The sequence below is a fragment of the Cupressus sempervirens genome, chromosome 5, assembly GCF_028749045.1.
Source record: "Cupressus sempervirens isolate cs-2001-9-10 chromosome 5, ASM2874904v1, whole genome shotgun sequence".
NCBI lineage: Eukaryota > Viridiplantae > Streptophyta > Pinopsida > Cupressales > Cupressaceae > Cupressus > Cupressus sempervirens.
This window is the reverse complement of record NC_143122.1, coordinates 775,694,221-775,721,344: the sequence shown is the minus strand read 5'-3', so window position 1 is coordinate 775,721,344 and position 27,124 is coordinate 775,694,221. Positions and strand designations below refer to the sequence as shown.

The 27,124-nt window shown below is 32.3% G+C and overlaps 1 pseudogene; it reads right to left on the bottom strand.

Annotated features, from left to right (window-relative positions):
* Positions 1 to 2,390: 2,390 nt before the first annotated feature.
* Positions 2,391 to 2,830, bottom strand: LOC149558236 (protein LATERAL BRANCHING OXIDOREDUCTASE 1 pseudogene; annotated as a pseudogene).
* Positions 2,831 to 27,124: the final 24,294 nt, after the last annotated feature.

The window sequence follows — 27,124 nt, the reverse complement described above, 5'->3', positions numbered from 1 at the left end:
TGCGCAATACAACTTGCTCGTTCGCATCCACTATTTATCGACCAATGACTAATAGGATAATTAGGAACTTTCAGAAAGTGTAAAAAATCACTCATTTCTGGATAGTCTGTCATTGGATACCCTCTGCTCAAAATATAGAAAACATTACTTAATTGAACAACTTTTCCATGTTCTTCTACTTCACTTGCTTTTGTCAAAATGGCATTAATAGAACCTTGAACTTCACCAGGCTTCATCTAAAATTTTTGAAACATATAATATTCTTCAACATTCCTTTTATGTTGACATTGCTCCTTTGTTTTATATCTTACCACTTTTATTTCCTTAGCATCTACAGTTGAGGTTTCGTAGATCTTACCAACCTGTTTCTCTATGGTGTCTAGTTTAAGCTGCAACTGCTTTTCCCTTTTATACTTCCAACTACAAATTGCACATCTGTATTCTACTAGTGGCTCACCTACTATTTGATTGTCCACGGGCTCAATGAATGGATACTTTGCTGCCCAATCAAATTTAAATCTCCTGGCCATCTCCCACTGACGATCAGTTTTTTCTTTCGATTTTCCTCTCCCTTTAGTGTCACTATTACTGTTAATTACACCATCATCATCACCGAAGTCGATTGATTTGTCCTGGTACTGGTTATTTATTGGATATTCTTCTTCAAGGTTATCTTCATTAGAGATATCAAGTTCTGCAACTCTGTCACCAGATTTATTAGGCTCCCCAATTTGTTGAATGGACTCCTGTGTAGGTTGAGATTGTATAGGCTCCTCTGATGATGTACCTTCCTTACTTTGACCAACATTGTTGCGGCTACCCCTGCCAAAGTATAAAGATATAGTTTTGCATTTTGTTGGCCTCTCTTGGACATCTCTACCTTCATTAGTCCTACTCCTCTTCCTATTTAAATTTGATTGTGACATCTCCATCAAATTAAGGCTGCAATAAAATACTATGGACTCATAGTTGTAGTCATTCTGGTTATCTACTGATCGCAATACTATGAAGAAGGCTCCGTCTTTTGGCATGTTTCAATAATGAAACTCATGTCTTAAATATACAATTGCAAATAAACCGTTTTCATTTTGATGAATGGGCTGACCATTACATATGATAAGAACTAATATTTGGCGAAGCTCGCGTAATTTCAAGTAATCGAGTGGGCGAATAGGGTGGGAATTTGGAATGCCATTGTGTGTGATGCATAGAAAATTGGGTCCTAGGACAAATAAAAATTTCACACAAGAAAATGGGAATTTGGTGAATGATGATCGTCGAAAGAGACACTCAATTAATTCCGTGGTGAATAAGAGTAAACATTAAAGAGAAATATGGGCGAAGAACCCGACTACCAAACTAAAATTACGTAATAATAGTGGCGAATGTTCTGACCATTAAATGAGTATTTTATAAAATCTGGGCGAACTGGTCAACTAGTATACGGTGTTTTTTTTTGCCAATTTCTATAGCCCAATCGGGACATATTCACCAATTGGTGACTAATCGCCATTGAAAAAATCCCTAATTGGAAATGAGAATTTGTTTGTTTAATTGTGAAGGATTTGATGTTTTTGATAGTGGTCATGTGATAGAAGTTGGTTGCATTGATATCCCTAACCAAGTGTTGAAGATTGAATTAGTGAATGTTTGTTAATGAGCTATTGTAAGGAGTGCATTATTGGTTGTACCCAAATGTATTGGTGAACTATGTATTTGAAAAGGATTCCTATAGAATTGGCGAGTACAACGGCTAGGTACCCATGTATCTTGGTAAATGGATTTCTTTTTATATCGACTCAATAATCAGTTTCATGTAGGTCAAGATGGAGAAAAGTCAAAGCGAGGATAGTTTTGCTGTCATGTGAGCTTTTGCTAATCTGAAATAATTTGAAATGTTTCCACATCACTTGAGTTAGTGGTAATCTAAAACTATTTGTAATGTTTGGTGGTCTATTGTAACCACTATTATGTGAGGTTCATGGTTAGCTGAAACCATTCAAATGTAAAGTTTTTGGTCAGCTAGAAACCATTTGTATTCTGTTTGTTAGGATTAAGTTGTAAAACCCAAAGTGATTATGATGAGGGAAAACAATATAAATGTAGTAGCATTAGTAGAAGAAATTAAGGGGGAATATGGCAATATTAATTTCTCCCTCTTACCTTGCCTACTGTGGTACACCGTCCACAGCCGCACACAGCCGTCCATCTCAACTATTCTCATTAATATTGTAGCTAATTCTATGCCATAGTCAAGACAGCATTTAATATGCATTTTCTTATAAATAGAATAAAAATTGGATTATGATCAGTAGAGCCCATTTTGGATTTCTCCATGGCTTCTCCTCTCTGTGACTTTCTCTCCTGTTTGCTCTATTCTAATTTTTTTATCAAAACACATCCCCGATATTGATAACCAGGGCACTAGGGATGGGTTGAACAGGAACCCATTGACTATTCTTGCAGATTTGTAGCCCCACCGTTTCATCATCCTGCGACAACACTGTCAAATCATCTGCATCTGAATGAGAGCTTAACCCTAAAACCAGATCTGGTCTTGGGCAAGTTGGATAGTAATTCATTCGCATCTGTACCATTTTCCCACAGATGTTAAGGAAACTGTCTGACTTTAGCCCAGCGCTCTCTGATAAGAGGCGGAGGATTGTACTGCCAAACTTTTGAACTTCAAAAGCATATTCATCTACGGTTTCTCTGCAACAAATGGATAGAAAATTGTAAATTTTGTTGTCACACCAAGAGGATTTTTTAAGCCAACAAAAAAGAAGGAAAAGTGAAGGAGAGAAATGAAGTACTAAACATGCTTTTCCATATCTATAAAAAGGGGAAAAACTTTACATGAGATCAACCCAATAACAATTTATCAACGACCTGACAGATCAATAAATTGATGAACACCTTTAGAACAGGTGACCCAGAAAACAGAATTTACATGGAATCAACCCAATGACATTTTATCAACATGAGAGATCGGTAACTATATTCAATATAATGTATTTAAATTTTTTTTTAATATGATGGGTTTCAATTAATTGTCCTCAGAATATATTATATATAAATATTTCATACAAATTATAGTTGTCTCTATGTTTCCATTACTTTCAGTTATTGACAAATCTAGAACAGGAGAAAAAATAGAGCAGAATAAAACACAAAAGAGAATCTACACATGAAGGAGAGCCACGACTTATAACGTTGGTGATTATTTCATCCAATCGTCCTTATGTTTCACTTAGCTGTTGACTATAATGTATTCAATTGTTTTATTACTGTATCAATATTATTTTATGTATCACGGATCTCAATTAATTGCCTATAGAATATACTATGGATATATTATAACATATGTTTCCATCGACTGTAAATTTAAAATTTAACAAACTAACTTTTAGTTTCATATAATCTTTAATTTTAAAAAAATCAAATTATGTCAGATTTTAAAGTTGTGATTTGTAAACATCAATTTTTTTGCTGATATTGCTGTCAAGATTTAGCTATGTAATTTTTGAGTCAAACTCACTGACTCATATTTCATAAGTAGTGATTCACATTTATTTTTATTTATTGAAAAGCTATTTAATGATTTTGCTTTTAAAAATTCTTAGACAAAGCTCATTATCCTCCAAGAAAACTTGTCAAAGCATGACAACATATACCTTAAACATGTATGTTAGAGTGAAAATCCATTCAATCTTCAATCGCTCTTGATTTCAATTTTTCCAAAATGTTAATCAGATGAAAAATTAAAATGTTAAGAATCATATGGACTCCAAGAGGCTACTTTACCAAGCAATTATTTTGCAACTGACTTAAAAGAAAAGGTAAATAAAGATGTAGACATGTATCTGTTGGGATATGAAGCCCAATGGTCATGACTATTCCCTCTCCGTCTTGTCTCTTCGTATTAGATGAGCTTTCTATAAATGAGTTGTGTACTCATGTATTGTATTGCATCAGACATTTCATTAATATAATTGCTCCTTACTTCAAGTGTGGACATCGGCAAAGTTTTACTGAACCACGATAAATAGTTGTGACATTATATTTTGTCTTCTTTGTTGATTGATTTAATCCGCTCATTTAATAACTTATAATTGGTATCACAGCATGCTAAGATTGAGGAGAGATAGAGAAAGAAAATAATGGGCCTGATTTAATCATTGAAGAATTTCTTGAAAATTTGGATTCTAGTGAAGCAAGTGAGGAAGCTAAGGTTTACTTGACAGAAGACCTTTTTCTTGCAAAAATTTATACTTTTCTCATAGAGAAGTTTTCGCTTCATAAAATAAACCATAAGAGGATTCCAGGTGCCTAGAAATTGAAGATCTAAGGAACATAGGGATTATATAGCTCAAGGAGGCTAGAAAGAGCCAGGAGCGCAAGGCTACACATGATCCAGAACAAGGGACGACCAATGAAGGAGAAGATGTAACTGAGTTTAATCTTAGCTTCAATAGAGAAAATATATAAGATGGTTTAATAGTCATGAACTTGGGTGGCTCAAGAGAAAGTCACAGGAGGAGGCAATTAATTGACAACTTTGTCCATGATTTAGGGAATTCAATTTCCTTAATCAATGAGCTTGCTAATTCTATTGATGGATGAGTCCTGACAGCCTTTATAATTTTCACTCACTGTTTAGCAAGGAATGGAACTGGAATGATGCATAAGAATGATGATGTGAGCTGTGGACTGCATTAAGAGAAGATATTTATAATTCTAATGTAATTTAGAAAAGACTCGTTCATAATATGTTAGAACAAGGTTTGGCAACATTGAGGTCTTCTCTAAACCTTTTTGTTTTCTATAAATGACTTGTGCAGTCATATATTGTATTGTATCAGATATTTCATTAATATAATTGTTCCCTACTTCAAGTGTGGATGTAGACAAAGTTTTGCCCAACCACAATAAATAATTGTATCATTATATTTTGACTTTTTCATCTAGTTTAATAACTTAAAACATCAGAGACGTAATACAATAGAAAAGGAAATCGTCTCTTTACACGAGCTCTAAGGAGCTCAGTTAGATGATCTATAGTGCTTGATTTCGATATACTATTCTTTTTATGGAGAGGGAGAAGACTATGAAACTAACCCAATATTACATTTTGTAGATTATATATCATTCACAAATTCATTCAATTATTATGTAGGAGAACATGAATATGAATATATATATATATATATATATATATATATATATATATATATATATATTTGTTAAATTATATATTGAAATAGTATTTATCGCATTAAAATCATTTGAAATACAATCTTGACTTTGTTTCTTATCTTTTCTTTATGTATTTCACTTTGCAATATCGCCATTAAAACTCCATACTTCTGTTAAGAGCCAAAAGTCACTTTGAAGTGCAATATTAATTTCATCCCTTATATCATCGCTATAAAACATAGCTTTCTGATGATAGTGTAATGGTCAATCATCTTCAATTTCTATGCCCATAGGCATCTGCTCCTTCAGAAACAATGGAATACTAGTTTGCCATGCAGGAGTCCATGGAGGCTAGGCTGCCTGACAAGAATTAGGCTAGGACTTTGATGGTAAACACTTTCATGTCACCCAGGATTTATAAACATTTTCCTGCGCTGCATTGGAGATGAAGGAAAAAGAGAGAGAATTCATGGGTTGCAGGCTGTGTGATCTGCCTAAAAGATGTGGATTTAGCTGGGAGGGAAATGCTATTAGTGAAGAAAGCATTCAGATATTAAACCCTACAAACCATTTTGGTAATTTTCTAAATTGAAAATTTATGTGCAACGAGAAAATAATTTCTATGTATGTGAAAGAGCAGTCTATTACACAGGCTTTCCTGTGGTAAGAAATAATGGCACAGGTCTGCAAGAGAAGTTGTTTTCTATTTTCTTCATGTATCATATCAATTACAACAGATAAGCATTTCTGTAAACTGTATAGTAAACAGTCTCCTCCTATATTGGAAAGTTTGTCCAATTAATTCCACTTCCACCATGTAGTATGAACATCACTACTACAATGTGACATAACAAAAAATATTACTACACTTGACAACGAGAGATTTGAATTACATAATCGTATTATTCTAATATTTTGAGTGTGGAAAGAAAACTAGCAACTTTGTAGTAGCCTCCGATCAGGATGCACCTTTGTCAATACTTCTATATTCAACCATGTGAAAAAACTAAATGGACTATAGATTAGGGTAACAACTCTATATATTAAGATTAAATATGAGTGCCTTGAAAATTAATAACTACTAAAGTAAGCAAGAATGCAAAGATTTTATTTTATAAATTTGGATAATGCCCGGTGTTGGTGATGTAGGCTTCCAGCCTGTCCTTTTTAGTCTCCCCTGCCCTTTTACTTACTCCAATTATTTTATTTATTACTGCCTTCTCATGGAGAGTTCTAGACCTCTCATTTAGTAAACTATACTTCTAGATTATTAGATTTAGGTTTAGGGTGTGTCAGTTAAAGCATTTTCTAAAAGTTTGTAGATATTTTGTCTTCTCGGCTAATGCTAGATTTCTCTAGAATATTGTATTCTTGCCTATAAAAATACACTATTTACTTATTTCAAATCATCATCAAGGAAATATAATATATTTTATTGTGTGGCAGCATATTGTGTTGTTATGTGTGTTTTGTTATTTTTCCTCTATCCATCCATCAAATTGGTATCAGAGCTATAGAAAATTTGGGCATTGTTTCTATGGGAAGATGTCATTGTGGGTGAAGGGAAAATGAGAGTAAAGCTGAAGAACTAAGGAAGAGATCATAGTTGCTATGTGAGGAAGGAAGAGAAAGGGTTTGTAGTTGTTATAAGAGAGAGTTTTACTGTTAAATCATGGCAAGAACTAGTGTAAGTATTTCATAGTCACAAATTCCAACTTTTAATGGCAAAAATCATGATTATTGGAGCATCAAAATGAAAACTCTTTTTCATTCTCAGGATGTTTGAGATTTAGTTGAAAGTGGGTTCCCTAAACTAGCAAATGAGCAAGCATATCAACCTCTTTCACAAGCTGAAAAAGATTTATTAAAGAAAAATATGAAAAATGATGCTAAAGCATTGCTCTTTATTCAGTAGGCAGTGGAGGAAGCAATATTTCCAAAGGTAGTTGTTGCCACAAGCTCAAAGCAAGTATGAGACAAATTGCAATCAACATACTAAGGCACACAGGAAAGGTAAAAACTTCAAAGTTACAAAATATTAGAAGAGATTTTGAAAATTTACAAATGAAAGATTCAGATTCAATAGACTCATTCTTCACTGAAGCAATGAGGATAGTAAACTAGATTAGATCTTATGAAGAAACCCTTGGGGATCAACAAGTTGTAGAGAAAATACTTAGAAGTTTACTAAATAAGTTTGATTCAAGAGTTGCAGCTATTGAAGAATCTAAGGATCTCTCCTTGCTATCAATAGATGAGTTAATGGGTTCTCTCTTATCACATGAATAAAGGTTGAATAATTCAAAAACTTCAACATTCAAGACTCAACTTTCATTTGGAAGAACAAGAGGAAGATCAAATTACAATAGAGGCAGAGGACATTTTACATCAAGAGGAGGAAGCAGAAATCCACAGTTTGAGAGTAGAAGGCTAGCATCAAGCTCACAAATTCATTTCAAATCAACAAGAGGAAGGGGGAGAAACCATCCTCATAACTATCATCAAGGAAAAATGTATGACAAATCTAACACCCAATGCCATTATTGTAATAAATTTGGGCACTTTGCATCTAAGTGTAGAAAAGGTCAATATGACATGAATAGGCAAAAGGCACATTTTACAAATAAAAGTCAACCCAACACTAGTGAGCAAAACACCATCTTGATAACATGCAATGTTGCACAAGAGAGTTCTAAAGAATTATGGTTCTTAGATAATGGTTGTAGTAACCATATGAGTGAGTCTAAGGAGATATTCTCAATAATAGATGAATCAGTAAAATCAGAGGTTAAGTTGGGGAATGGTCATCAAATTTTAGTCATGGGAAAAGGGTTAATTAGCATAAGAACTAAGAAAGGCGAAGAAAAAGAAATTTTTAATGATTGCAACAAAATCTCATAAGCATTGGGAAACTAGTACAAAAGGGATATAAAATATAATTTGAAAATGGTGAATGTGTGATTCTAGAGAAAATACCAAGCAACAGGCTGATTACAAAACTTGAAATGACTCAAAATAGAATGTTCTCACTTAAAATCTAAAGTGAATTATTCTTAGAGCCAAATGAATTGCAAAAAGTAGCTAAATTTGCATTCAAAGCTTTACACAAAATTGAATCTTGGCTATGGCATTTAAGGTTTGGTCATTTAAACTTTAAAGGGTTACAACTCTTATATAAGAAACAAATGGTCTATGGGTTGTCATCAATAGTGCCACTTAAGACAACATGTGAGAGTTGCATTTTGGCAAAGCAATATAGAGAAAAAATTTCAATTGGAAAATCTTATAAAGAAAAACATCCACTTGAGATAGTCTGTTTTGATCCTTGTGTGCCAATGCAAACACCATTCTCAAGCAGAAAGCTTTATTTCTTGACATTTATTAATGATTTAAGTTTGGGTTTATTTTGCGAAGTATAAATCAGATTGATTTGTTGTCTTTAAATAATTCAAGGAAAAAGTTGAAAATGAAAGTGGATACTCTATTAAAACATTAAGAACCAATCAAGGTGGAGAATACATAGCAAATGATTTTATGAATTTTTGCAAAGAAAATGACGTATGGAAACAATTTACAACAACGTACACTCCACCAAAAAATGGAGTAGTAGAATGAAAAAATAGAATAATTATGGAGATGACAAGGAGTATGTTAAAGGAGAAACCCTTACTAAATGAGTATTGGGTTGAAGTAGTTGCATGTTCAACATACATACTAAATAGATGTCCAATGAAAGAAATAATAAATAAAACAATATAGCACAATATAGCACATTTGAGAATATTTGGTTGTGTGGCATACTCATTGGTACCTCAAGAAGTGAGACAAAAATTGGATGATAGAGGAGAGAAGTGCATATTTGTGGGATATAGTGAACAATCCAAGGCATATAGGCTATACAATATAATCACAAAGAAGTTAATAATAAGTTGTGATGTTGAGTTTGAGGAAGAAGAAGCATAAGATGGTAGCTTGGATAAGTCAACTATGGTTGCAACTCGTGTTCCACAAGAAAATGAAACTCAAGATGTGCATTCCACAACACAAACAAATATTCCTAAAACACCTACAAGGGCACCTACCACTCAAAACACTATTACTCTAGCAAGCACTAAAAATAGTGAATCATCTAATCCGACACTTGCATCATTAAGATCAAGGTCTATAAATACTTCGAGGAAGACACAAAGTCTTAAAGACATATATGATGAATTACAAGAGGCTAAAAATGATGATTTATATATTAATTTTGCACTCTTAGCACATGCTGATCCAATTTATTTTGAAGAACCTATTAAAGAAGACAAATGGATTTTAGCCATGGATGAAGAAATTTAAAAAATTGAAAAGAATGATACTTGGGACTTAGTAGATCTTCCTAAAGGCAAGGATGTGATTGGAGTTAAGTGAGTATACAAAAAAATATATAATGTTGATGGAAAAGTAGAGAAAGACAAGGCAAGACTAGTAGCCAAAGGCTTCACACAATAATTGGGTATAAACTACAATGAGACATTTGCACACGTGGCAAAATTAGACACTATTAGAATGATTTTATCCATAGCAGTCCAAAATAATTGGAAGGTTTATCAAATGGACGTGAAATCAACATTCTTGAATGGCAGTTTAGAAAAATAAGTATATATAAAATAACAATCGGGATATGAAATTTTGGAAGAAGAACATAAGGTATACAAGCTGAAGAAGGCACTATATGGCTTGAAGCAAGCTCCTAGAGCTTGGTACAATAGAATAGACTCTTATTTTGTGAATAATTTAGTAAGTGTGGCTATGAGCCAACTTTGTATGTCAAAGTGAACAATGAAGGATAAATATTAATAATTTTCTTATATGTAGATGATTTGATATTCACCGGTAATATGCCAATTAACAATTTCAAGACAGCCATGAAAAATGAATTTGATATGACTAATTTGGGACTCATGAGATATTTTCTTGGGATATAAGTAAATCAAAATGATCAAGGCATTTTCATTTGTCAAAGTAGGTGTACTATTGATTTGTTGAAAAGATTTAAAATGATAAATGTGAATTCAGCCCCTACATCAGTTGCATTGGGTTTAAAACTTAGTAAGGATGATGAAAGTCCTAATGTAGACACAACTTTATTCAAAAGATTAGTTGGTAGCATGGAGTTAGTTTCATTTCTATTTTCATGGATAAACCAAAAGAAACTCATTGGAAAGCTAGAAAGAGGATTTTGAAGTATATAGCTAGAACAAAGAACTTTGGGATCTTATATGCGCATTTAGATCATTACAAGCTAATTGGCTATACAAATAGTGACTTGGCAGGTAGCTTAGGTGATAAAAGAAGCACTTCAGGACATATCTTTCACCTAGGATTAGGAGCTATTTCTTAGGCATCAAATAAGCAACCAATTGTGACATTATCATTAGCTGAAGCAGAATATGTTGCAGCAACATGAGCAACTTGTCAAGCAATGTGGATAAAAAGAGTATTTTCATACTTGAAGCATCCACAAGAAGAAGCTACAAGATAATAATTCTACAATTACTTTATCAAAAAATCATGTCTTTCATCAATGTAGTAAACATATAGATATAAGATATAATTATTTTTGTGAATTAGTTAACAATGGTGACATATGTCTTCAGTTTTGCAGGTCCGAAGGACAATTGGCATACATTTTCACAAAACCTCTTGCAAAGAATGTTTTTGAACATTTTCAAGAAAGTATTGGTATTACAGACATACATGGCAGTGAAGATTAAGGGGAGTGTTGGTGATGTAGACTTTCAGCCTATCCTTTTTAATCTCCCTTGCCTTTTTACTTACTCCAGCTACTTTATTTATTGTTGTCTTCTCATGGAGAGTTCTAGACCTCTCATTTTGTAAACTATACTTTTAGATTATTAGGTTTAGGTTTAGGGTGTGTCGGTTAAAGTATTTTCCAAAAGTTTGTAGATATTTTGTCTTCTCGTTAATGCTAGATTTCTCAAGAATATTATATGCTTGTCTATAAAAAGTCACTATGTATTCATTTGAAATCATGGTGAATGAAATATAATATATTTTATTATGCGGCAGCACATTATTTTGTTTTATGTTTTTTTGTTATTTTGCCTTTGACCATCCATGGATTATTCTAATATTTTGAGTGTGGAAAGGAAACTAGCATCTCTTTGGCAGCCTCGAATCAAGATGCACCTTTGTCAATACTTCAATATTCAACTGTGTGAAAAAACTAAATGGACTGCAGATTAGGGTAACAACTCTATATATTAAGATTAAATATGAGTGCCTTGAAAATTTGATAACTACTAAAGTAAGCGAGAATGCGAAGATTTTATTTTATAAATTTGGATAATGCCCGGCATCCAGATGGCGAAAATGCCAAATTAATAAAAACTAAAAATCAAGGTAAACGAGATTACACGAGATGTTCTCTGAAACTTCATATGGCACTCAATTCAGGATTGCGAGCCCCACCGTTCGACATGGCTGGATGCGGCGACGTCTATGCAGCAGAAAATTTGCACTTGATTTTACAGTTAATGTACCACAAAACCACTAGGCATACTGATAGAGACAGGGTAGGCCATCATGTGACGGTCTAATTGGGTGCAATATCGACTGTCAATTACGGAAGTCAGCCGTGCCATCTCAAATAAGAGACGCCTTCGCCGTAATTAGAGGAGGACTTGTACTGAATCCAGAATGCAAATTCTCCGCCAGAGTCTGTACAAAAAATGACACTGGAGGAAGAGATGCCGAGAATGAACGGAGAAAAAATCTCCCAATGAAAATGAGTGTCTGCTTCTCCCCTAGAGTTACTTGAATTATTATAGAAAACGGAAAAGGAGATTCGTTCCTACTAGATTTTAAATGTTTCTATAGAAAACTAAGTGGGTTGTAAAAACTACCATTGACTATCTTTTATTATAGTTGTTATGACACGAAAAAATGGCCTTAAACAAGTCTTTTGTGAAAACTCGTTAGGACTAGCGAAAAAAATATGAAGGCACATAACGCAAATTTATTCCAAATATTTCCACCCCGGGTCTTCCGTACCAAATTATTGGAGCTACTGTTAACTCGTTTCTGATTCACGTCTCTTTCAACTATATATTCAGTTTAGCTTTCTATAAACTATCTTATATATATTGTATAATGTCTAGAGTTATCAATGCTTTATTATGCTGAAGGAATTCCATTATATGAGATTGAGAAGGTAATATTAACAATCAACGACCCGTAATCCATGGGAGACGGTAAACGACCATTGCGCAATCTTCAGTAATCGATTTGTTTTTATACTGAATATATTGATTGATGTTGTAGTCTGTCCTTGACGCCTACGCATCTGAATGCCTATCCATTAATTATTGTAATAGGATAGTTTTCCAGTGTGCAGATTCATAGCCTAGCGGGTGCGGGTATTCGCATACTAACGTGAACAGCTATTGACTACCATAAGGCAAAGATTTCTGGATTTGCGTTTTTTAATATGAGATGGACAAGCTATATTTTGAAATCTACGGTTGAAGATCACCGTAAAACATGAACGATCATTGTATAAATATTGAAAGAAATTAAGATTAACAATGTGTTCTTTCTTTTATATAATGGTATTAGTAATAAGATCAATTAAGGACTTATTTAGTCAATGATATTTTTCCAATTCTTACCTTTATCACTACTTAAAGTCAAATCATATCTTAAACTTAACCATAAATAAATTTCTAATTTTAATCATAAAAATAATAAGATTACTAAATCTAATCTGATTCATAATTGTGACTCAACCTTTATAAACCTGATAACCATGATCATAATATTAACCCTAAATTGTATCACAACCCTAATTCCAACTCTAACTCTACCTCAACCTTAACCCTAACTAAACATTATTATTAGAAACAAAACCATAAACCAATTTCTAAACCCAACTTAACCCTGACCATCACTAAACCTAGAATATACTCCTAATCGGTAACCCTAAAAAAATTAAACATAGTGGTTTTAAAATAATTTTATATTGTATAGAATAATATAAAAATGATATTAAAATGATTGTATACAATTAATTTAATATATACCAAGTATAAACAAAAATATACTTTAAAATATGTCATTTGATGCTCTCCAAAACTGAATATTAAACATGTATCTAATATTTATATTATAAAAAATATATATAACATACTAAATATATTTAAAATTTAAAATTTAAAAAAGATATATTTTTTAAATTTATTGTATAAATCATTCTTATAAACATATATTTTTAATATTTCTATCTATTTCTTAATCTTTCTAATAAGTTTTTTTCTAGTGAAAAGTATTTGAATAACTTATTTTACAATAGGTTTTTTCAAAAATTTAAAAAATATAATAATCATCTTGAGATATAATTTTAAATATTGTATCTTGAAAAGGAAACACCTTAGATGTAAAATTTAAAATATTTTAGTCATTTTTCAAATAATAATTAGAAAATTAAAATATTATTATATAGATAAATTCAATTGAATTTTAGCTATAATTTACTAAATAAAACATTACTTAATTTAACATATTCTAATTAATTTATATAATTCTAATTCTAATAATAAAAATAATAAATATGTAGTATTATTTAAAAATATCATTTAATCTGTTCTAATGTAGTATTCTAATATTAGCACACATTCAAATTTCAAAGAATTATAAATTATCATGAATTGTAACTTTATTTTAAAAATTCTGTGATTTAAATTGATTAATTTAAAAATTAAAGTTAGACTTAAATTGTAGGATTTTAACACCTTTTAATTTTCTTTCCATGAAATATAGTTTTTCAACATCGTTTATTTGGTGAGAACATGGAGACATGTTCAGTTGTCCGTCAACAAGACATCTGTAACTAAATAAATAAATTGGAAATGGACCAAACACAATTTTTTTTTTATAAAAAATGTGTTTAAACAAATAGATTGTTTCCTATCATCTTGCATTGGTTGTAGACGGATCTAATAGGTACTCTGAAAAGATATTTAAAGTTAAGTGAGGAAATAAAGTAGCTATATTTTTTAAATACAATATCATAATTGAAATTGTAGACAAAAGTCTAATCCCAAAATGACATAAACCTACACCACTATCCTAACCTTAATCATAATAAGAACCCTAACTTTAACAATAAACCTAAACATATTCTTAAAATGTGAGTTGAATCCTTACCATAACACTATCTTAATTTAAAATTGTGACCTTAATCATAACAACTCCTTACCTTAATCATAAATTTTACTCTAAATCTTATTGACAACCTTAACTCAATCTTAGTTCTAGCCCTACCATAAGACAAATAATAAAATCTAATATGAACAATCATAATTCAAAATGTAACCATGATTAGCTAGTAGTATATTATGCTATAAGAATTTTGAACTTCTAAATATATATAACAATAGTTTGAAAATAATAAACATAAAATTCTCAAATAAATAAAAATATTGATATAATATAATACATTGTTAAATAATTTTATCTATATATAAATAAACAAATTTTAGTTTTCATTTTATTGTTTCAATATTTTAATTATTGTTTTCAAATGAAATATAATACCATGCTTTTAATTATTTTAAATATTTTCTTTAGCCTTCTATTGATTGTTGACCAAATGAAAACTAGGAATACGTAGGAGAAATAGTTAATGAGGAATACATAAAAGAAATAGTTAACCTCAAATTTTCATTTTCATAATTTTATAGACACACACACACACACATATGAACCCATTGTGACTATGTTGTTTTTGTGTACAATTTTACTAATCTTTTAAGGTCTAAATGCATAATGCATCAACACAAAGTATCGAATAGTAATTTTGTCATCTAGATAAATGAAATGTTAGGATGGCTCGGGGACAACTTCACAATATAGAAAAGATATAAGGAAAAAGTGAGAGAGGGAAGGATATACATATGAAGATAGAGAAGGAAGTGATATATATATATATATATATATATATATATATATATATATATATATATATATATATGTAGAGAGAGGGGAGGGGTGGGGATTTATAGAAATAAAGTAGGAGAGAGGAACATAGAGGGATATAGGAAGAGAAATAGAGAGATAATGAGGTGAAGAGAGAGAGAGAGAGAGAGAGAGAGAGAGAGAGAGAGAGAGAGAGAGAGAGAGAGAGAGAGAGAGAGAATAAAAAATATAGCTATAGAGATAAATCAAGACTTGTAAATATAGTAAGAGATCAAGGGAAATACAAAGCGAGACATGAATAGAGATAAAGTTAGAAGGAGAGATAGAAAGAGATATAAATGACTAGATAGATCAATAGACAAATGAGTGTACATAAAGAGGATGAGAGGAGAGATGGATGTAGTAACAAATAAATATAGAAAGGTGTAGCTCTCTCTATCGATTTTTCTCTCTCCTATCTTCATTTTTGCCTCTATTGCCATCTCTCCTCCTTTACTCTATACATGTCTACCTCTGCCTCTTCTTAGACCTCTAGATCTATATTTATTTGGCTCTTTATCTATTTCCATCTTTCTTCTTTCATCTTCAACTTTCTTTATTTTATTATATGTCCTATTATCTCTACCCCTACAACTCTCCCTCTATCTATCTCTCTATGTATATCACTTTTTATATCTATTTTTATAGTTCTCTCTCTCTCTCTCTCTCTCTCTCTCTCTCTCTCTCTCTCTCTCTCTCTCTCTCTCTCTCTCTCTCTCTCTCTCTCTCTATGTGTATTAATCTTTAGCTACATTTATGGAGAGAGATGGATAGAGAGGGAGATTTGCTTATTTACAAAGGGGGGAGAGAAAGATAGCAACAGAGATGAATATAATGAAAGTAATAGGAGAATTAGAAACATAGATATAAAGATAGATCATGACTTGTAAATATAGAAAGTGATCTTGGAAGCACATAGGGAAACATGAAGAGAGATAAATTTAGAAGAAAAAATGGAGAGTGTCTTCCTGAATCAATTTTTCCACCTGTGAATTGATGCCTCCATAAATCTCTCCCAACATTTTAAGCCAATGATTATTTTAACCAATTTGATTGCACTATTTGGTGTTTTTTCCCAATGTTGTATATAAGAATAGATGAAACAAATGCTTTAAAATAAAATCTAAATCTAAAGTTGAATATTAAATTAAAATAAAAATAAAATCACCTAACTTAACATTTCAAACGATTATCAATTACATACCATACTTTGCCTCAAATGAAATATATTTTGTTGATAGTTTGGAGGAAGAGAGGTAGGCCATTTGACTACATTGTAACACTCCATTCATAAATATTATTATTTTAAGAATAAAATGCCATTTGATTTATGGAAACAAAAACTACTAATTTAAATTAACAAGAATTTTAGTTTATTAGAAAAAAACAATGAAAAAGGGTTTTGAAATTATTAAAAAAATTATCAATGTCAAAAAAGATCTTTGATATATTTATTATTTTAGAGACGAAACAGGTTAAAGAAAAATCAATCTTAAGTTTTTCATGGTCATGTTGTAGAGGTACATTTTCACTCTAATAAATATCTATGTAAAGATGTCAATATTTAAAACTTTCTGTAATTTATTAGGTTTTATAGCCAAGTTGCAATTTTTCGATACACTAGGTTTGTGGTCTTAAGTATCTATTCTAAGATAATTTTCCTAAAAGAGTAGGTAGATTGTATGGAAATATTTTCAATGTGATTCTTTTGAATTCCAAGCAGAAAGTTGCTTGATTAATCTTTTCTACCTTTTTTACCATGTTAACTAATTGTGTATTATATTTCTTTATGAATCTTGATATAAAAAGGCCACACAAATGTTCTCCATGAAAACTCATAACCAATAGTTAAAAGGGGTGAGGAAAATATATTAGAGGTATGAAAAATTCAATTTGGCCTCATTCTTGACCCCCTTAAGATCAAACTTGACCACCTAAAACTAAACACAACGAAGAAAATGTGAGACACGTAATGAATGGTTACATGAAATTTCAACCTATTAATTCGGATAAATATGTCAAAATAATTGTGAGTGAGATAAAATTATATATATTAAAATATATTTTATTTTGAATAAAAAGTGATAAGGATTAATAAAGGAGCCAAAATTTAAAAGTGATTTTTTAAATTATTCAAATGTAAAATTATTGAAATATCTTACAATAAATAGGAATTGGCACAAAATTAGAAATTTTTAAATTAAATTTTGCATCATTTTTTAGACCACCGTTAATCTAGGCTAAATATGGTGAAGGATATGGATGTTATCCATAATCTTGTAGTTTAAAATAATGACAACACATGTATTTGTCATATGTCATCTTGATTCATAGATATATTCTTTATGGAGAAATAAAATAGAAAATCTATACAATCATTAGCTATAAAATTACTTTGATAAAGGAAAATATAGACCAAATTATATTTATCAATTCAATTATCTATAAATATCAAGCAATAGAGATAGAAAGGTCTAGAAATCTTCATTGTACAAAATGTCTATGAAATTTTAAATCCTACTTGTAGGATAATTTTATTCCTCTTAAGGGTTATAAATATTATCCTGATAAGTGCTAAATAAAGTACCATGGCAGATCTGATGTTATAGTACAATTTTCTTTATTGAGGTACATAAATGTATAGTACTAAATACTAGTACTCTGATCTACACAATGAATTATCTATGTAATATTTTTGATGGAAGTAATGTGAGACATGGATTCATTTATATGTTAGTATTGAAGTGAAACTGATATCTAGGGTATAAATCTTCCTATACATACAAACCACTATGAGAGAGGAAGAAGGAGATTCTTTGTTTAGAATTTTGGTTTTAGACATGCTCGTATCTTTTTATGTAGATGTAGAGTTGATTTCAAGCTATCACATATTACACAACTATATAAATAAATAGAGCATTATTTTGAAAATGTATCTTCAAAATATCTTTGGCATACCTATTGCACACTAAGGTGCGATTGTTAGTAATTAATTTGTGAAGTAGTGGTTCCATTGTTATGTCAACGAAGGTGCAAATCTTAATTTGGTCATCATTAATTTCCAAATTAATGTATTTTATATCATCTAAATTATTTTTGATTTTTAAAATTATCTTTTATTTTAAAATAAAATAATTAAAATGTAATATTAAATGAATATGATATTATTTCAAAAAATGAACTAAATTACTTTTAAATATATAGAATTATTTGTATTGCTCTATGACATATAATTTAAAAATATTTAAGTTTATAAATATTAATAATTTAATGAATAAATATTATATAAAAAATAGAACTTAAAAAAATTACATACCAATTTTTTTGCTTATGTCATTTGAGTTTAGTGGTGGTATGAAATTTGTCATAGTGCTATATAATTTAACTAGGTTTTAATTAGTAATATTATTCAAAATTAATATTTTTTAACAAATATTGTCAACTATCTATTAAATATAGGTTTAACTTAGTATCTAGTATTTTTTTCTATTTAGGATTGGTGTTCAATATGGTTTTCTCTTAGGTTGCATCTTACCCTAACAGTAAATACATATACCCTCTGTGCATCATATTTGGCCTAAATGTCTTCCATATTAATTTTATCATGAACAACATGATTAGGGTTTAGCTTAAATACCTCTATAATTTATTTAGGTGAAACCCTAAAAAGGTTATTCCCTACATGTTTCTTTACAACCCTAGTACTTGGATCATATTTCTTGACCATATCTACTAGTAGGTCACCATTAAGGAAGGGTCTAGGGACAATCAGTTTGCCTATATCACATTCCCAGACATTTCTTATTGGAGTATCTAAATTCCATTATGCAAAACACTTCTTCAAAAGTTCTAAGCTTCCCACAGAAACCTCTACATCCCTCGAGTAATTTGCCTTATCATAGAAACACTCACTAACTAATAACCTAGGGTTTTTCAGAACACATTCTCTACTCTTAGCTAACTCATTTACTAATGGAGGCATTTGTTCTTGAAAATCATCATGAATTTCTCTTTTCAAGTAATCTACCTTGCTAGAAAAATATTTGCATGGAGGCATTGTTTGTAATTTACCCTAATACAATCACAATTTTTTAATTCTCATAGGTTAAGATAACTTATCCACTCCCTTTCTGCCCTTTTGTCTTTGTAAATCACTTTGTAATTTTCTAAAAACCTTGAAAAATTCTTTCCCTAGCTCTAGAAATACTTGTGATAACTTTGTGATCTTCTAGCTTAAAAATGGTGAATTCAGAAATTTACTGTAGCATTAAGGTCGCAGAAAGTGCTACTTAACATAATTAATGCTTCTAAGAGTTAATTTTTGATGTCACACCTTGAATTTTATATTTCCTCCATTGATCCTGAAGCATCAAAGAACCTAATTTGAGTTTATAAAAACCCCATTAAAACTTTGGAAAATTCATCATGTGTCAAATAGGCACATTCTTGCATTTCATAAAGTTCAAGCATCTTCATGAAATGGTGAAGCATTGATCATCAATCTTCCAAAGATCGAACATCATGGAAAATCATTAAAGATTTATAATTATATCTCTTAAAATTACAACCCCACTGATACACTCACTTCTAGCCTAGAAAATAAATGTACTATCTTACCAATCAATTCACTCTATATCATCATGCTTTTTCACCCTGGCATGATTTAAGAATCTCTATAATGACTGATCCCACTTTGCCAAATGGCATGTAGGCACTTTACTGCTTTGATTAAAGTTCTTTTACTTTCACATTGTAGGTAAGTGCTACTCATTGATCTTCTCAAGATGAACAATGTTATAAATCCTACCCTTTTTGATCTAGTTAGCAAGTTTATCCTATAAATGCATTGTCCTTTTGCAACGTGTTCTAAAAATTACCAATTGTACATACTGCATTACTATCTTTTAAAAAATTGTAGGCCTATGACCTTATAATATGCTACATGTCAAGAAGGAACTTGTCCACTTCATCTAAACTTTGACCTTGTTCACATTGCCCATAAGTGCTACCCATTGATCTTCTCAAGATCAACATTGTATGTATCTCATGTCCTTTGAACTATATCAACATCTTTTGTGACATCACTAAAGACAAGTGTCACTAGGGTGCTTTACTACTTTGGTTAAACTCCACACATCTTCATGAAGTGGTAATACGTCCACCGTGATCTTCCAACGATCAACAACTCAATGATACACTAGCAAAAGCGACCATAGTACTCAACTCAACCAATGAAATTTCCATTGATTCCAATGTCCACTGACAATTATAAGAAAGTTCTGAAAACATTTTGACAAGTTTTGATAGGTTCTAACATTCTCCAATCTTTGCGGCACATTTAAAACTCAACTTCACCAAATGCTATGTGGCTCAAAGGTGCATGCCCACATTTTTAAAAAGTCAATCAAATTCTGAATGTGGGCATGCATTCATTGTTGATCTTTCAAAGATCAACAGTTGACAAAGGTTAACCAAAATGATTAAATCATTTTCATGAAGTTCAAAGGATAATATCAAATGTGAAACCCTAGTTAAGGATAGGTTTAAAATGAAAAGTTTTAAATTTGTGAAAATTAATTAAAAATAACTTGTGAGAAAATGAAAACTTAGGAAAAGGCTTCATGTGCTATTCAATTAAAACATTACTTCACACTATTTTGAGGGCTAGGGCACCAAAACAAGGGTTTATGAAATTTGAAGGATTTTTTCTAGGGTTTTAACAAATTTCACTAATTTTAAACACAAGGCTAGGATTTTTTCACTATAAGGTGTAACAAAAATCATGAAGACTATGCCAACACACCACTCCTATCTCCATTTCACAATATACTCCATTTTGACCTAGCAACATTGCATTTTCCCTTCCAGCACAAAACATATCTAATCCATTCTCTAGTGCCATAAATGTCCAATCCACTTCCTAGTACATTATAAGAATGCCCCATTAGGGTCAAATAATTCATCTTCCATCCCACCCAACATCACTATCAACCCTTTCGTCACTAGCCAAAGTACTTCTACCTCATTTCCACTAGGACCTTGGAGTTTTGGTCCAGCACAAGGGCCTTCCATTGGGATTCCTTTTAGTGCTACATCCATGCCTATACCTCAGTCACATCCATCCCTTCCACCTCAAGTATACTCATTACCACGCATTAATAAATACATTTCTATGCCACGCTTAGGAAATATCCAAGTTATCCTTCTATCAAAACACTTGATTGGAAATATCCTTTCTTGCATCAATAACCTAGCACCCGTTAACACCTAGTTGCTTTCTCAAGAAAGAGAAATTGGGAAAGGTGTAAAATCTCAGAGCATGGCCTAGGTAATATCCATGCTAGTACCTTTTTAGGCATAATCATTACACCAATTGTATGCCCAGGCACCTATGTAGAGTTATCTAGCTAGGCATCAACCTCTCACCTATATCTCCCAACCACAACTCCCCCATCAACAGTCTACCCAACAGATGCAATAGTATGTCTAAAACCTATTCCACCAACCAATAACATCTATCCCGATAGTTGTACAATCCATATTTCAACCATCACCATATGGAAATCAAGGTTTCCCACATCAACCTTCGTCATCCACTACATATTTTGCACTGGGGACACCAAGATTGGGGACACTTGTTATCCCACCTATCAATTCTAAATGGGAAGAGATGAAAAATGCTCTCAAAATCCTCAAAGATGGAACATAAAAAAAAAAAAATCAAATTTGAAAATGATTTTCCATACCCATTCTCATGATGCCTTGTCTTGAACACTTTGAAACCCCAAAATTTGATAAGTTTTGAGGCAAAAGTGATCCAATCACACATGTCAAAGAGTTCTATATGCACTACCAAGAAGTGGCCTATAAAGACATTTTCATCATGCTTCTTTTTTCAAAAAGCCTAGGAGGCTCTACCCTTGAATGGTTCTATCATATACCCCAAGGCACCATTAAAACTTTTGTTGATCTCTTTGAAGCTTTTGTTGCTCAGTATGCTCATTTGGTTAAGGCCAAGTTATCTATAGTAGATCTAGTTCATACCAAATAGAAGGGAGAAGAAATCCTCATAGAATACCTACAATGATGGAAAGATCTCACAACTCAGATCTTATGCACCATCTTCAAATGTCACCTTGTTAAGATGTTCATTAACAATGCAAATCCTAGTCTTTCCCATCACATGGTTGTGAACTACTTACTTATGTACAAATACATTAAGGAAAAAGTGATGGGACTCAAGAAAGCACTCATCAAAATATGGTTTCATCAAGATTTACAAGGAAAAAACCCAAGATCATGATCAAAGCAATGAAAAACCATGGTACAAAAATAAAAATAAGAACATAGTTACTGATAGCATCAATGACACTTGACATATTCATGTCATTGAAGCAATGTCCAAGATACTCAACATGTTTTGTCAACAATAACCTTATCAACAACAACTTGCAATATATCACTAACTGCCTATACAAAACAATCAACACAATGTCCAAGTACCCAACCATCAAAATTAGACTAATGCTATCACATTTTTGGATAGATTGAAACCACATGTTTAGAGGAAACCTCATGTATACACCCTATTGGGTGAATCCTTTGATGCAATTTTGAGAAACTAGCCAAAGATAACCTTATTTGACATCCATAGAGACAACCTTTAGAACATAATCAGTCTAGGGCATCCTAGTATAAGGATAATGAGTTTTGCAAATTCCATCATGTTAAGGGGCATACCACCCTCAAATGCATGCAACTCAAGGACTATGTCCAAGACCTTATTGATAAAAAAGAGATCACAGTAGGGGAAGAAGCCTCACCAAATGCATGGTTACTGATATACCAAAATGCTTTCCCTTCCCATGACACAAGCATGAGAAAAGCACCTACAAAGACTTCTATCAATAACAAACCCAACAATACTAAAAAAAAACAAGGTGATAACTGAGACAAGTCTCAAAATTATACCTTAGCATACTTGGACTATGGAAACATCATTGGATACATATCACAAGTTGAGCCTTCTATAAATGTTATAAATATCAAAGGCCCAAAAGCCCAATGTGCAGCCACCATTGACGAGCTTGACTCAACATAGTTGGCTCATCTATATCTACACCATCGAGACTACCTTCATTAGGACCACAATATAGCATCTTGAAACACATTGGAAATATGCCACCTTAGATTTCCATTTTAGATCTCTTATGCACAAGCCCACTTTACAAAGAGATCCTCAACAATACTCTTCATGAGTCACTCATCCTCACCAACATCAACACCATGGCATTCCACAATTTGTTCAACCACATATCCAAATCATGTGTTCTTTCCTTCAAAACTTTTAACATCCCAATAGTCAAACTTGATCATATACTTCCACTTTGCATAGTTGTCATGGTTTCTGACTTTGCTGTCAAATGGGTCATGATAGATAATGGATCAGCTCCGAACTTATGTACATTAATGTTTATCAAACTAAAAGGATACAATGAGGTGGATGTCCTCAATGAGGTCATCACCATAAAAGCATATGACAACTTAGAGTACAAAACTGAAGGAACCATCTTGCTACCTTTCAGAGTTGGCCTAGCCACTTAAGAAACAATTGTTCATGTAGTTGATCTTAACTTTCTATACAACATCCTCCTTGGTCAACCTTGGATACATGCCATGAAGGCCATTCAATCCACATATCATTAGTGCATCAAGTTTTCACATAATGGAAATGAGATAACCATCCACGTAGATCCTAAGCTCTTTGCTTAGTGAAATGTGATGGAAGCTTCATACACCAACCATTGTCCTGGAATCAAAATTTGCCACACCATGGCTAGTTCCTCTGGCACCTAGTATAATTTAGATACCATTTTAGCCTCCACCCTTTCTATAGTTAAGATTAACTACCAAGGTTACATAAAATATAGTCTCTCAGATATTTTTTTTGTCATTGATTTACTAGTTGATCCACATACTCAAGGGAACTTGACATAGTAGGGGCACAACTCAAATACAACCCCTCAGCTCAGATAGCTAGAACCTATCACATTTGTTACCAAAGGTGTCCTTGATGGAGAGAAAACAACTCTCAACATTAGTACATGGCTATATAAAGAGCCACCTCCAAAAAGTGAAGAACTTCTTGATCACTTCAAACAAAAATACCCATGATCACATCACCTTGCTACCAAGTAATGAAATTATCAAGAAGGTGGTCTAGGTCATGAAGAGTCAAGCATTAAACATCCAATGGTAGCATACAAAGAAAATAAAAACAAAGGCTTAGGTTATAGACTGCTTGCAACTAGAGGCACTACGGAAGAAGACCATACCTTCATAAAAATTCAAAATAGTAGTGTTGAAGTTAAAAAAAGTCCTAACGAAGTAGAAAATATAGCATATGATGAAATTTTCACTGGTGAAATTATCCTAGGAGCCTCTATGCTCTGCAAATTATCCTTGAATCTTATAGACTTACAAATCACTCACCGTGAGCTCATTGATTAGGAGCAACCAAGTGTTTTCAATGTTGATGAATTCTCCATATAGCATACACTTAGATTCATGGGAGCAAGAAAACCACATAAAAAGCTACCATCACAATCAAAATTTGTCTACAAGTTGGATCCAAAAGGTTACTTCGGGGAGGAGGGAATCTCTAGTGGAAAAATTGAATAGAAGAGTGATAGTAAAAATAAAAAAAGAAAAGCAAAGACATCCTTTGGTGAAAAATCCTCTAAAGAACCATTTAATGACCCAAAAAAAGAAAAGAAAATAAAGATCACATCCAATAGTGAAAACCTTTTTGAGGCACCCTAGGATGGAGATTTCATCATTCCCTCCCAAGATCATAGGCCTAGAATATCATTAGTCTTGACAAAAGAAACTAGACCAGTCAATATTAGTCTACTCGAGGTACCAAAGATCATATACATTGTGACATCTCTACCACCTAAATAGGAAGAAATTATCGTTGAAGTCCTTCGTAAAAATGTTAGCTTCTTTGCATGGTCCTATCAAGACGTGCCAGGGTTGGACCCCAAGTTAGTGGTACATCATTTGGCCATAGATCCAAAGGCTAAACCTATCAAGAAAAAACTCTATAAGATGCATCCTAAAGTTGCTTTACTATTTAAAGAGGAGCTAAGAAAACTACTAGAGCCAAAGATCATTCACCTAATTGATTTTTTAGAATGGATCTCCAACATGGTACCTATCACAAAGACTTCTACTACTATTAATATTTGCATAGACTTCAAAGATCTCAACAAAGCTTTCCCAAAGGATGATTTCACATTGCCAAACATAGACATGATTGTTGATCTCACCATAGACCATGAGCTCTTGTCACTCATGGATTCTTTCTCCAAATACAATTAGATTCAAATAGTAGATACAGATAAGCATAAAACAACATTTACCACCCCTTGGGGGATACTTTTTTATAGCATGATGTCATTCAGATTGAAGAAGACTAGGGCAACATATCAGTGCACCATGATGATCATATTCCATGAACTAATAAAAAAAACTCTTGAGGATTATGTGGATGATACTCTAGTTAATTCTCTTAATGCCCTTGATCACTTATCTCATCTCAAGGAAGTGGTTGATCGATTGGCTAAGTACCATCTCATGCTCAACCCCAAGAAATGTATCTTTGGTGTTACATTGGGAAAGCTCCTATGGCTTAGTATATCATGATGTGGTATTGAGATTGACCCTAAAAAATTTAAGACCATCATGGATATGGCTCCTCCTAAGACACTCAGACAACTTCACTCTCTCCAAGGGAAACTATAATCAATTAGAAGATTCATTTCCCATCTCACTAATAAGTTTCAACCATTTACACATTTACTAAAAAAGGATCAAAATTATAGGTGGAACTCTATTTTCCAATGTAACTTTGAACTAATCAAGTAATACTTTGCTAATCCATCTATCTTGGTTCCCCCAGTTGTAGGAAGCCCACTCTTATTATACATCACAACTACCCCAAGAACACTAGGTGCTCTTCTAGTACAACTAGATGATGAAGGAAAAGAGAGGGCTATTTACTACATTAGTCATACTCTAGTCAGGTATGAGATCAATTAAACACCAGTGCAAAAGGCTTGCTTAGTTGTGGTCTCTTCCACTCAGAATCTACTTTATTATATGTTAAGCCACACTATACAACTAATATCCAAGATTGATCTATTAAAATATATGTTGTCATGCATAGTACTCATGGGGTGTTTGGATAAATGGGTCATGCTTCTGAGTGAATTCAACACCCAATATGTCAACAGAAAGGCTATCAAAGGTCAAGCTATAGTAGATCACTTGGTTGATGCACCTTTGGTTGCTAACCACCGCTCAAATGAATTTTTGAGATGAACACCTCTACTTGATGAAGAAACAACAATCCTGGAAGTTATACTTTGATGAATCTTACACATCCCATGGCTCTAGATCCAACATACTCTTGGTCACCCCTCAAGGTGATTACATTCCTAAATATTTTAAACTATATTTATAGTGCACCAACAACATCTCAGAGTATGAAGCCCTTATTGTAGGGCTCAAAATAGTGGATGCATGAAACATCACAGAGCTACAAATCTTTGGAGATTCATAAGTTATTATCAAGCAGGTTCTAGATGAATATCAGACTAAAGATGACAATCTTCATCCTTACAAAGAATTGATAGATTAGTTGAAGAAACATTTTACTCAAATTCAATTCATAGATGCCTAGATTGCAAAAGAAGGCTTCAAATGCCATGGCTACTATTGGTTGACTTTTGAATATCCCTTGGGAGGCTACATAGTATGAATTCTTAGTTTGGTAGCTATACAAGCCTACATACAAGAATGATAAATGAACATGAGTATGTGTCTTGGTTGGTCCCAGATCCCCTTG